We start from the raw sequence: 12,657 nt of genomic DNA, 5'->3' as shown, positions 1-12,657 counted from the left end.
CATTCCCTAGAATTAGGTCCAGTACCGCCCCCTCTCTTGTAGGACTTTCTACATGCTGGCTCAAAAAGCTCTCCTGGATGCACTTTAAGAATTCTACACCCTCTGAGCCTTTCACACTCTGACTATCCCAGTTAATATTGGGGAAGTTGAAATCCCCCATTATTATTACCCTATTATTTGCACATTTCTCTGAGATTTGCCTACATATCTGTTCCTCTATCTCCCCCTGACTGTTTGGAGGCCTATAGTACACTCCCAGCAAAGTGCTTGCCCCCTTTTTGTTTTTAAGCTCCACCCATATGGCCTCATTAGAGGACCCTGCTAATATATCATCCCTCCTTACTGCAGTAATTGACTCCTTAATTAATATTGCGACACCCCCTCCTCTTATACCTCCCCCTCTGTCTCGCCTGAAGATTCTGTACCCCAGAATATTGAGCTGCCAGTCTTGCCCCTCCCTCAACCATGTCTCCGTGATAGCAACAATATCATACTCCCATGTGTTTATCAACACCTTCAGTTCATCCACCTTATTTGCAAGACTCCTTGCATTAAAATAGATGCCATCCAGCCTTGCCCTTATATATTTGCCCTGTCTACCAAGTTGACTTGTTTTATTCTCTATAATTGGCAGCACATCACCCCCTATTTCAGCTCCCCTCTGTATCCCATCCCCCTGCCAAGTTAGTTTAAACCCCCCCCAACAGTGCTAGCAAACCTCCCCGCAAGGATATTTGTCCCGCTCTGGTTCAGGTGCAACCCGTCCGACTTGTACAAGTCCCACCTTTCCCAGAAGCAGGCCCAGTGATCCAGGAAAGTAAAACCCTCCCCCCTACACCAACTCTTTAGCCACGCATTCATCTGCTCTATCCTCCCATTCCTATACTTACTAGCACGTGGCACTGGGAGTAATCCAGAGATTACAACCTTTGAGGTCCTGCTCTTTAATCTGTTACCTAGCTCCCTAAATTCTTGATGCAGGACCTCATCCCCCTTCCTTCCTATGTCGTTGGTCCCAATGTGGACCACGACCTCTGCCTGCTCCCCCTCCCCCTTAAGAATGCCCTGTAGCCGCTCAGTGACATCCCAGACCCTGGCCCCAGGGAGGCAACAAACCATCCTGGAGTCACGTTTGCGGCCACAGAAACGCCTATCTGTTTCCCTTACGATAGAATCCCCTACCACTATTGCTCTCCCACTCTTTTTCCTCCCTTTCTGAGCAGCAGAAGCGTCCCTGGTGCCAGGAAGCTGGCTGCTGCTGCCTTCCCCTGGTGAGTCATCCCCCTCAACAGTATCCAACTTGGTATACTTGTTTGAAAGGGGGATGTCCGCAGGGGTTCCCTGCACTTCCTGCTTGCCTCTGTTGCGCCGCCTGATGGTCACCCCCTGTGCAGCCCTACCCTGAGGCGTGAACAACTCGCTAAACGTGCTATCCACGACCCTCTCAGCATCGCGCATGCTCCAAAATTCATCCACCCGCAGCTCGAGCGCTGCAATGCGGTCTACAAGTAGCTGCAGCTGGATGCATTTCCCGCACACATGGTCGTCAGGGACACTGGCAGCGTCCCTGATTTCCCACATGGAGCAAGAGGAGCAGAACACGGGTCTGAGCTCTCCTGCCATGACTTACTCCTTTAATTAATTAAAAAATTTATTCAATACCCCAGTTACAGGTATACTCTAGGGCACTTTATTTACCAACTGTCCCCACTACACCAGAGACCCTAGAAATTTAACACCACAGAAGTCAAGCTTGTATTGAAAAGAGAGAAATACTCACCAACCAATCACTTACCTGCTCCCTGGTGACGTCACACTCTGATTACTTTTTACCTCTCTCCTCTGCTGTTGATTTGGTGTGCCTCGCTGCTCCCTGTGGTCAGGCCTCGTTGGTGGAGCTGGTTTTTAAGCCGGGCTCCGCCTCACCTCGCTGCTCCCTGTGGTCAGGCCTCGTTGGTGGAGCTGGTTTTTAAGCCGGGCTCCGCCTCACCTCGCCTCGCTGCTCCCTGTGGTCAGGCCTCGTTGGTGGAGCCGGTTTTTAAGCCGGGCTCCGCCTCGCTGCTCCCTGTGGTCGGGCCTCGTTGGTGGAGCCGGTTTTTAAGCCGGGCTCCGCCTCACCTCTCCTCGCTGCTCCCTGTGGTCGGGCCTCGTTGGTGGAGCCGGTTTTTAAGCCGGGCTCCGCCTCACCTCGCCTCGCTGCTCCCTGTGGTCGGGCCTCGTTGGTGGAGCCGGTTTTTAAGCCGGGCTCCGCCTCACCTCGCCTCGCTGCTCCCTGTGGTCGGGCCTCGTTGGTGGAGCCGGTTTTTAAGCCGGGCTCCGCCTCACCTCGCCTCGCTGCTCCCTGTGGTCGGGCCTCGTTGGTGGAGCTGGTTTTTAAGCCGGGCTCCGCCTCACCTCGCCTCGCTGCTCCCTGTGGTCGGGCCTCGTTGGTGGAGCCGGTTTTTAAGCCGGGCTCCGCCTCACCTCGCCTCGCTGCTCCCTCTGTGTATGTCTGTGTACAGGTTAGGAACTACATATTGTTTAAGAGTCAGGATTATTTCATAACTCATAGAATTATGTAAACATTACAACATTCGAACAGGCTGTTTGACCCAAACAATCCATGTTACTATCCCTTTATTCCCCTTTCCTTCAACCATCTATCTGAGCTATTAAATATTGACATCGTCTTTGCTTTAATCATTAACTCCAGTGGTGCATTCCGTAGCCTCTGTGTAAAAAAAATCCCCGTTAATATCCTAAATCTCTTACTTTAATCTTATATCTTTATGTCCTCATTCTAGACCCATCAATCACTGGAAACAATCTGTTTCTATCTACCCTATACCACCCTGCCATAATCTGACATACCTCTATCAAATTACCTTGTAATCTTCTTATCAAATTACCTTGTAATCTTCTTATCAAATTACCCGGTAATCGTCTCTATTCTAAAAAACAAGTCTTTTTTCAAGTCTGTCTTTGTATTTTTATTTCCTCACATCAGACAACGTGATGTGCATCTGCACTGTAACATCCCATTGCCTCGACATTCTTCCCATTGTCTGGCCAAAACTGTAGAGAGTGCTCTAACTGTGGTCTTCTTGACCTTTTATATAGATTCACAATTACCATTTCAACTTTTATATTCTATACCTCTTGCCACGAAACCTAACATTCCATTCGCTTTTTTTCATGGCATCATCCACTTGAGGTACTGCTTTTAAAGTTATGTGAAACTGAACCCCCAAATTCTTCTGCTCTTCTGCATCACCCAGTCTTCTTCCCTCCAAGTCACACACCATCCTGACTTGGACATATATCGTCGCTGGGACAAAATGCTGGAACTCCCTCCCTAACAGCACTGTGGGAGTACCTTCACCACACGGACTGCAGTGGTTCAAGAAGGCGGCTCACCACCACCTTCTCGAGAGCAACTAGGGATGGGCAATAAATGCTGGCCTTGCCACAATCTGTGAATAAAAAAAAACATTAAAAATTCAAAGTTTAATTATTACTTTTATTTGTTTTTAACCAAAATGTACCACTTCACATTTACTGACAAAATAACACACGAGTCCCTGGGTTTGGCTGAGGTTTAATTCAGGGGACTATCAAGGATTCTGTCTACGTTCAGGGTAGGGTTTCCAGACTTTGTGGGATGCTGGGAGAGGTCTTTAGTTTGTGGTCCAATTCTGACCCTGGGACATGGTCTGGGGCATGTGGACTGCCAAGAAAGATCTCTAGACTGCCTGGTACCTAGATCCTGTTCCCTTTGACCGGGTGGCAAGCATGGCGGGGGGGTGGAAATGCATTTATTGGAGTTTGTTGGGGAGCGGAGGTACAGTTCCAAGGTAGTTGGCATGCATCTGAGTTTTTTGAATGTGGTTGGGTCTTTTAGGATGTGTTTAATTTGGAGGTAGCAGAGATACATCCACCTGAGGAGATTTAGACATGGTACAGAGGGATGCACTGGGTGAGATATCCACAAATGAGAAGGATGAGTTGGCAGTGGCAGAGGAGGAACCTGCTGTCCGTAGGGCCAGCTGCATCCTCACGTGACTAATGAAACTTTCTAAGCATTAGTGCAGTCATTTAGGCATTTAGGGACTGTGTGAAGCATTGTGCAGCAGGTGGTGGCTTGGTTGGATGAGTTCACTAGTCATATATGCTCAGACTTGTACAATGATTTTGCAACAGTGCAGTCCACCTTACTTGTGGCAATTGCAGGGATATTTGCAGTTGAACCTCCTTCCCTCCACTAGAGGATCTAAGAGCAGTCAGATGGTCAGATTGGGCCCTGGGTTCCAGTGTGAAAACCGTTATCTCTTCCGTCTTCAAGAAGCTTGGGGATAATTAGACAGAATCATGCAGCAGGGACTCACTGATTTCATTAGTGCCATTACACCATGCAATGAGCATGGTGAGAATGTGTCCAACAGCAGGGGCATGTTTTGAATGGGCACAGATCATGGTGATGTCTCATAGGATTCCAATGCATCCAGACCCTCCCACCAACTCTCTCCAATACCTCAACATGTGTCGGAGGGGATGTTGCACTTTTTTAAGGAGGCTTTGAGGGTTTCCTTGAAGCACTTCCTCTGCCCACCTGGGGCTCTCTTGCCGTGCCAGAGCTCCGAGTAGAGCGCTTGTTTTCGGAGTCTCGTATCAGGCATGCGGACAATGTGGCCCGTCTATCGGAGTTGATTGAGCGTGGTCAAAGCTTCGATGCTGGGGATGTTGGCCTGAGCGAGAACACTGACGGTGCGCGTATCCTGCCAATGGATTGGCAGGATCTTGCGGAGGCAGCGTTGGTGGTACCTCTCCAGTGCTTTGAGGTGCCTGCTGTACATGGTCCATGTCTCTGAAGCATACAGGAGGGCGGGAATCACTACTGCTCTGTAGACCATGAGCTTGGTGCTGGGTTTGAGGTCCTGGTCTTCAAACACTCTCTTCCTCAAGCAACCGAAGGCTGCACTGGCACACTGAAGGCAATGTTGGACTTCGTCATCGACGTCTGCCCTTGTTGACAGTAGGCTCCCGAGGTATGGAAAGTGGTCCACGTTGTCCAAGGCCTTGTCGTGGATTTTGATAATCGGGGGGCAGTACTGTGTGGCGGGGGCAGGTTTTTGTGCTCAAGTCCCTGGAGTGGGACTTGAACCCACAACCTTCTGACTCAGAGGCGAGAGTGCTACCCACTGAACTGCAGCTGACACACACCTGAGGGCCTTTCTCGTATAGGATCTCCATGATTATGTCTCTTTGCAGGGCGAAGTTGTGCAGCATGCAGCACACAACAATCTTTCAACCCTTAGCAGGCTGTATTGCATGACACCTCCCGATCAATCCAAGCATCTAAAATACTCCTTCAATAAGCCAATGGTTACTTGTGTGGATGTATGCAAAACATCGCACCTGTGTTCAGCAGGTGTCCTAGGAGAAGTTATGCTGAACCTTTATAAAACGCTGGTTAGGCCACAACTGGAGTATTGCGTCCAGTTCTGGTCACCACACTTTAGGAAGGATGTGAAGGCCCTTGAGAGGGTGCAGAGGAGATTTACCAGAATGGTTCTGGGGATGGGGGATCTTAGCTACAAGGACAGGTTGGAGAAGCTGGATTTGTTTTCAATAGAACAAAGGAGGTTGAGGGGTGATTTGATAGAGGTGTACAAGATTATGACGGGTTTGGTTAAGCTAGACGGGGAAAGGCTGTTCCCACTAGTTGATGGTACAGGGACATGGGGACACAGATTTAAGGTTTTGGGCAAGAGATACAGGGGGGATGTGAGGAAAAACTTTTTTATGCAGCGAGTGGTGAGGACCTGGAATTAGCTTCCGACAGAAGTGGTGAAAGCGGAGACACTCGGGTAGATTTTTTGTCGGAAGAAGGTGGGACATCCTCTTTTGGGTTTTTGACCCGCCTACTTCGACGTCCGGTCAATCCACGCGATTTTCCCTTGATTAACCTTGTTGAGCCCGCCCAGCGGGCTCAGCAGGCCAATTAAGGGCCACCCGGCAAAAGGTGACATCACAGACTGCAATTTCATCTGTCAAGAGTTTTTGACAGATGAAATATCAGTGTTTCACAGCTGTTTGAAGCTGTGAAACACTGACAGTCTGAGTTCTGACATGAGTCATTCTGCACAGACTCAGTTAGAACTCTTACTGGCACTCAAAGCTGAAGGCTGTCACTTTTGACAGATCGCAGCCGTTCAGCTTTAAGTTCCGGGTGTGATGGGCTCCCAACGGCTACAGGAAGAAAGGCTGTGAAGGTAAGTACAGGTAAGTAAAAGTTCTTTACACACTTTAGACACACCAAACGCACTTACCTTTACACTCATGCACCCATCACTCACCTGAGCGCCGACATCGCGACCCCTCCAACTCCTTCAACCCGACGGCCCGCCTGCTCTAACCTGGCGTGGTTTGGAGCCGTCGGGAAACCCACACGAAACCCCTCAAAATAGCGATTAGGCTAAAAGCTGCCTGTTAACTAACTGTTAACAGGCAGTTAATTGGCACTAATCCCTTCCCGCCTGGTTTCGGCGGGTCCCAGTGCGGGGCGGGTACCTGCCTCCCTTGAAACTTACGTGGGGCGGGATGGTGTCGGGACCGCCAAATTCGGGATTTCCCCCCCCCCCACACATGCCTGATGGCTGGGGGAAAATCGGGGCCTCAATGTTTTCAAGGGGAGACTGGATAGGCACTTGAGGGAAATACATTCGCAGGGCTACGGGGATAGAGCAGGGGAATGGGACTGACTGGATTGCTCTACAGAGCCGGCACGGACTCGATGGGCTGAATGGCCTCCTTCTGTGCCATATGATTCTATGACTGCAGAGGCTTTGTGAGCTATAGCTGAAGAGGATAGCCTTAATCCACCAGAAGCCACCCTTTCAGGGTCAAACAGCAGAATGGATAGCAAGCTGGCTATAAAACAGAGAACAGAGAGTAGGGGTTAAGGGCAGCTACTCAGACTGGCAAAATGTGGGAAACAGTGTTACACAGGGATCACTGTTGTTCACCATTCACATTAACGATTTGGACTCGGGAATGAGAAGTACAATTTCTAAATATGCAGGTGACACCAAATTGGGGGGTGTAGTTAATACAAAGGAAGAATGCGACAAAATACAAGAAAACATTAATAAACTTGCAGAATGGGCGTGTAAATGGTAAATTAATTTCCTAAGTGTGAGGTGGTGCATTTTGGTAGGAAGAATAAAGAGGCCACATACTGCTTGGAAAATAAGTCTAAATGGAGTAGCGCAGCAAAGGGATCTGGGGATACAGATACACAAATCAGGAAAAGTAGCGGCACTGGTTAATAAGGCCATTAAAAAATGCAAACCAAGCACTGGGGTTCATTTCTAGAGGGATAGAACTGAAAAGCAGGGAAGTGATGTTAAACTTGTGTAGAATCTTGGTTAAACCACACTTGGAATGCTGTGAACAGTTCTGGTCTCCATATTATAAATAGGATGTAGAGGCATTGGTGAAGATTCAAAAAAGCTTCACAAGGATGATACCAGAACTGAAAGGTTATAACTATCAGGAAAGACTGAACAGGCTGGAGCGCTTTTCTCTAGAAAAGAGAAGGCTAAGGGGTGGCCTGATAGAGTTCTTATAATGAAAGGGTTTGATAGGGTAGACATGGAAAAAATGTTTCCACTTGTGGGGAAGTCCAAAACTAGAGGCCATAAATATAAGATAGTCACTAATAAATCCAATAGGGAATTCAGGAGAAACTTCTTTACCCATAGAGTGGTAAGAATGTGGAACGCGCTTCCCCAAGGAGTATTTGAGGCAAATAGCATAGATGTATTTAAGGGGAAGCTAGATAAGCACATGAGGGGAAAAAAGAATAGAAGGGTATGTTGATAGGGTTAGATGAAGAGGGGCAGGAGGAGGCTCGCATGGAGCATAATCGCCAGCATAGACCAGTTGGGCCGAATAGCCTGCTTCTGTGCTGTAAACTCGATGTAAAATTCCTGTGCATGCGCCGGTCCCCGGTGACATCACTTCCCGCGCATGTGTGAACAGTTTGGCTCCTCTGATGTTGTTACTTAGGGAACAGATCGTTAAAAATTTGATCCAGGCTACAACGCTGCTATCAAGTACTTGGGCGTTTGCAAAAGCAGTTTGGAGCCCTCGTGTGGTATAAGATGGCACTACAATACTTATTTTTATATATAGATAATAATCTTAGAAATAGTGAAAATTAGAATACAATAATCTTTAGCAAGAAGCCAATGTGCCCATCCCTTTTTGATAGATCTCAAAGCCACCCGCAGTCTATTGATATTTAATTCAAAGTTGCTTTCTATGCAAAAAAATTCTAATTAGTTGGCAGTGTAAACAAACTGAGTTTAATGAAATTTTAATGGAACAGCACACCATACACTACAGGAACATGTAAAAACGCCATAAAGCTTCAAACAATCAAACAGCAACTATTAAAGTTCATATGACTGAAACTTTACCACTACAAGCTGCACAAAGCAAAGTTCAGTCCTTTCACACAATAGTCTGTGATTGTAATTTGCTTCTTGTCTACAAAATTGTCAACTCTATTCACTGAAGAGAAGAATCCCACAGAACATCTGGCTTAATTGTCACTTTCTCAGCAAATGCACATAACCAGACACCATGACCGTACCTCCATTTGCTTGCTGGAGCCACTCGTTTGGGCTTCATTTTCGCTCTCAATCCCATTAGCAGCAGCATCGTTCCACTTGGCACCAACAATGTCAGTGTCAGTCAGCAATTAGGACGTCAGGACTTTATTATCAACATTAACAATAGATGCAAAACTGATGTCTGCTGGCAGTTGCAACAGAGAACTTGTGCTCAAAGAGCTCACTGCTTCAGACTTGACTGTCGGTGCTTGTGTGGGATCCAGTGTTAGATGCAGCTATTGCCTGTGTTGGTTTATACAGGTAAACTATCCTTTATCCACACTTCTGAAAACCGAAAACCTCTGAAAACCGAAAGTTTTTTCGTGGAGCGTAAGTCGTGCGCACGACATGACCCGAGTGGCGCCAAACATGACCCGACGCGGCCGATGCTTGACCCACGCAGGTGTGAGGCGTCAGACATTAAGCGGTCTAGCCAGCGGTCATTAAAGAGCATGCTAGAGGCTGTTCAAAAACTGGCTCAGCAAATTTAACATTTTTATTTTGTGGGCCCTAGAGTAGCAGGAGTGGTCCTCCGGGGCCCAGAACAAGAATTCCTGCACGCTGCCTCTTTTCTGACCTGATTTGCGGGCCAGCTTAGCGTAGGAGTCAGCCGATATCCGGCTTTCCCACAACTGGCGGCGGCAGTCGAGCCCCAGACCCCCGCTAAGTCAAGGAATTCAGATACGGAGCAGGGGGAGCTGTAAACAGACTGGGAGCGGCAGCACAGAGAAGCAGGAAGGGGAATGAGACATGGAGCAGGGGGAGCTGTAAACAGACTGTGAGCGGCAGCACAGAGAAGCAGGAAGGGGAATGAGACACGGAACAGTCGCAAGAGGTAGCCTGAACTTTTAAAATTTATATTAAATACAAATACTAATTACCAAATTAATTTAATGTTCAGAGTTTCCCAGTCTCATAATAAATATACTGTTCTGAAATCCGAAAAATTCCGAAACACAGCTGGTCCCAAGGTTTTCGGATAAGGGATACTCTACCTGTAGTGCTAAAAGCAGTTGGCTTTCAAACTCTTCCCATAACGAATGGAACATGTGCATTGCCTACAGAACATCCAGTGAGAATGGCATGCCTTGCAGCATGCACGGCAATCGCTTTTTCCACCAAACATTACTGGTATAGTGCTGTTTCAAAACATAAATCACACCAGCATCCATTGGCTGCACACACATTGGGAGTAATTTTAACCCAAGTCACCTGGTGGAAAACCGACGGGATCAGGTGGAGCACCAAAATCAGGTGGGGTGTCAAACCAGCGTTGCACACAATCCCTGTCAGTTTCCCGACTGGAGAGTTAGGTTAAAATTGCCCCCATCGTGTTTGGTGGTTAAAATATCAGCTCTGTCATATTTACACGCACTTTACGAGCCACAGTTATCAGTAATCAAGGGGACTTTTCTGCTTTGCTTTGTTATGCTTCCGTCAAAGTGGTGCAGACACTCCTCAAAAAGGGCTCCAGTCATCCAAGTTATTCCTGTAGGTCACAGCTGAGCTTCCTTTCTCACATCCATTTCAATGCCAAGACCGCTGTTGCAGTATCAACCACCTCTGTCCCTACCTCGTCCCCACTGTCGCCGAGATTCTAATCTATGCTTTATCAACCCAATGCTGGATTTCTCTGATATTTTACTAGCAGCTTTTCACAATTTCCTCCCTCCAAAACTAGAACTCATTCAGGATCCTGCTGCCTATTTCCATACTTGTTCAAAGCCCCATCTTTCTTTCCAATCCTCAGCAGGCTCCATTGGCTTTCTGTGCCTCTACAGATCAACCTTGAGATCCTTGTCCTTAACCTCAAAATGAGGTCTCAAACATTCCAAAAACATTGACTTGTTGTTAAATGTATGCATCATGTAGTATTTTATATATCTGAGTAACTTCATTCATGTTTTTACTGGGCAGGGGGCTTGTTTCTCAATAACCTCGAGCTATCACTAGCAGCTGAAGGGAGTTACCAGCTACTGTACGTGAGATTCCCAGGATGTCACAGTTGGCATGTATGGAGAATTTCCCAGCATGAAGCAGTAGAATTCTATCTGTGCAAAAACTGGAAGTGTGTCTTTCCTTAGGTTATAGCAATGTTAATGTGTTTGTTTTTCCAAATCATTTCAAAGCTGGACAATGAATGTTAAAACTTTTTTGAGGTAACTGTTTTCAAGTGTTTATTTTTTTACTTTAGAAAGGCTGCTGAGGAAGACAGACACAGATATTAACAATTAGACCAAGTCTTAGACATTTCTTTCAAAATTCTTTGTGGCTCTTATAGAAGAAATGTCCAAATAATTGCATTAAATGTGTCATGAAATGAAGTCAGTAGACTGAATATTAAGGAAATGGCTAATGCTAATTAGAGCGTGACTTCTTATACAAACCAATCATTCCTTACTAGGGATAGAAGATAAGCTATCAAGGCCTGGAGATAGCTCATCACAGGTGACAAAGATGTCTAGACCTATGTGCATCTCCTTTGTTAGCAAAGACATGCCTCATTGATTAGGAGGTTATCAGGGTACCAACGGGGCTGGATGAGGTGAACTTTTCTAATACCAGTTGTTTAGCTTGGTCAATAGAATTGAGCTTTCTTTGGAAATGAAGGATATATAAGATAGTGTTTTCAATTCTAAAGTTCAGACTTTAATGTTCAATGCTTAGTCCTTAAGTCTTAGAAGTGCAAGGTATAGGAGTACTTTATCTAGTATACGTCGGAGTCTCTAAAATCAGGAGCACATCTCCAACAGTAAAAAAGGTTAGTTAAAATTGTTCAACTATAATAGGCAGATATAAGTGTTAATTAGACATACAAGTCTCCTTGAGATGAAGGGAGGTGAGATTTAAGACAGCAAATCCAGACACAGCTACCAGTGCAGAAGGTGAATTTACGCAGGAGCAGAGGATCCAGGAGGAACGTGTAGTACGTATACAGAGAGTTTCATCACTCTGATATCTCAGAATGTACTACAGCCAATTCATCCACCCCAGCGCAAGAGGACAAGATTTTACAAGTTCTATGAACATTCATAACTACAAGCATATAGACTTTATTCTATTCATTAGAGAAGTTCCTCATCTCAGTTCTAAAGGGGCGACCCTTTATTCTGAGACTGTGCCCCCGAGTTCTAAATTTCCCCACGAGGGGAAACATCCTCTCTGCATCTACCCTGTCGAGCCCCCTCAGTATCTTATATGTTTCGATAAGATCACCTCTCGTTCTTCTAAATTCCAATGAGTATAGGCCCAGCCTGCTCAACCTTTCCTCATAAGTCAAACCCCTCATCTCTGGAATTAACCTAGTGAACCTTCTCTGAACTGCCTCCAATGCAAGTATATCCTTCCTTAAATAAGGAGACCAAAACTGTATGCAGTACTCCAGGGCCTAGAAATTCAGTTGGTTGCGCCAGCAGTTAGCGCCTTAAGAGAAGTGAATTTCGAGCGCTATGCGTGTAGCGCGCGGGCACAGCGCAGTTTGCGCCTCACTCCAAATTAAGTTGACCCTTAGCGCCGGCGCAAAGTTTAGCGCCCGCCCGGCTGCGCGCGCAGAAAATGACGTCACATCCTCGTGCAACGCCCTTTGCGCGCCCCGATTCCAAACTTCAGTCGGACCGCCCCATTGTGCGGCTGGCGGCCAGAGCATTTGTAAAATGGAACGCAACACAGCCGACGCGGGCCCCAGGGAGCGCAAATTAAAGGGCACGTACCCTGCAGTATAAAGGGCAGCCATTTTGCAGCAAACACTCTTGTGCAACGGATTTCTGGACACACAACAAGGAGGAGAGCTAACTGGTTTCGTGCAGCAATAGCTCAGGTATTTTTGGACTCAGGCCAAAGCGCTGCAAGTGCCCTGTTGGAAATTTGACTGTTTGCCAGCATTTGATGGGGGTTGCATGGGGTGCCAAAGCGGAGTTTCAGCGCCATGTGCGTACTGCTCGCAGACGCGGGGTCAGAGGGGCAGCCCTGGCTAGAGGCAGAGGGGGCAACAGGCGTCGGC

The sequence above is a fragment of the Somniosus microcephalus genome, chromosome 6, assembly GCF_052327205.1.
Source record: "Somniosus microcephalus isolate GS21.2 chromosome 6, FLI_Smic_1.0, whole genome shotgun sequence".
In the NCBI taxonomy this organism is placed as follows: Eukaryota; Metazoa; Chordata; class Chondrichthyes; order Squaliformes; family Somniosidae; genus Somniosus; species Somniosus microcephalus.
Note: the sequence above shows the minus strand (reverse complement) of the source record.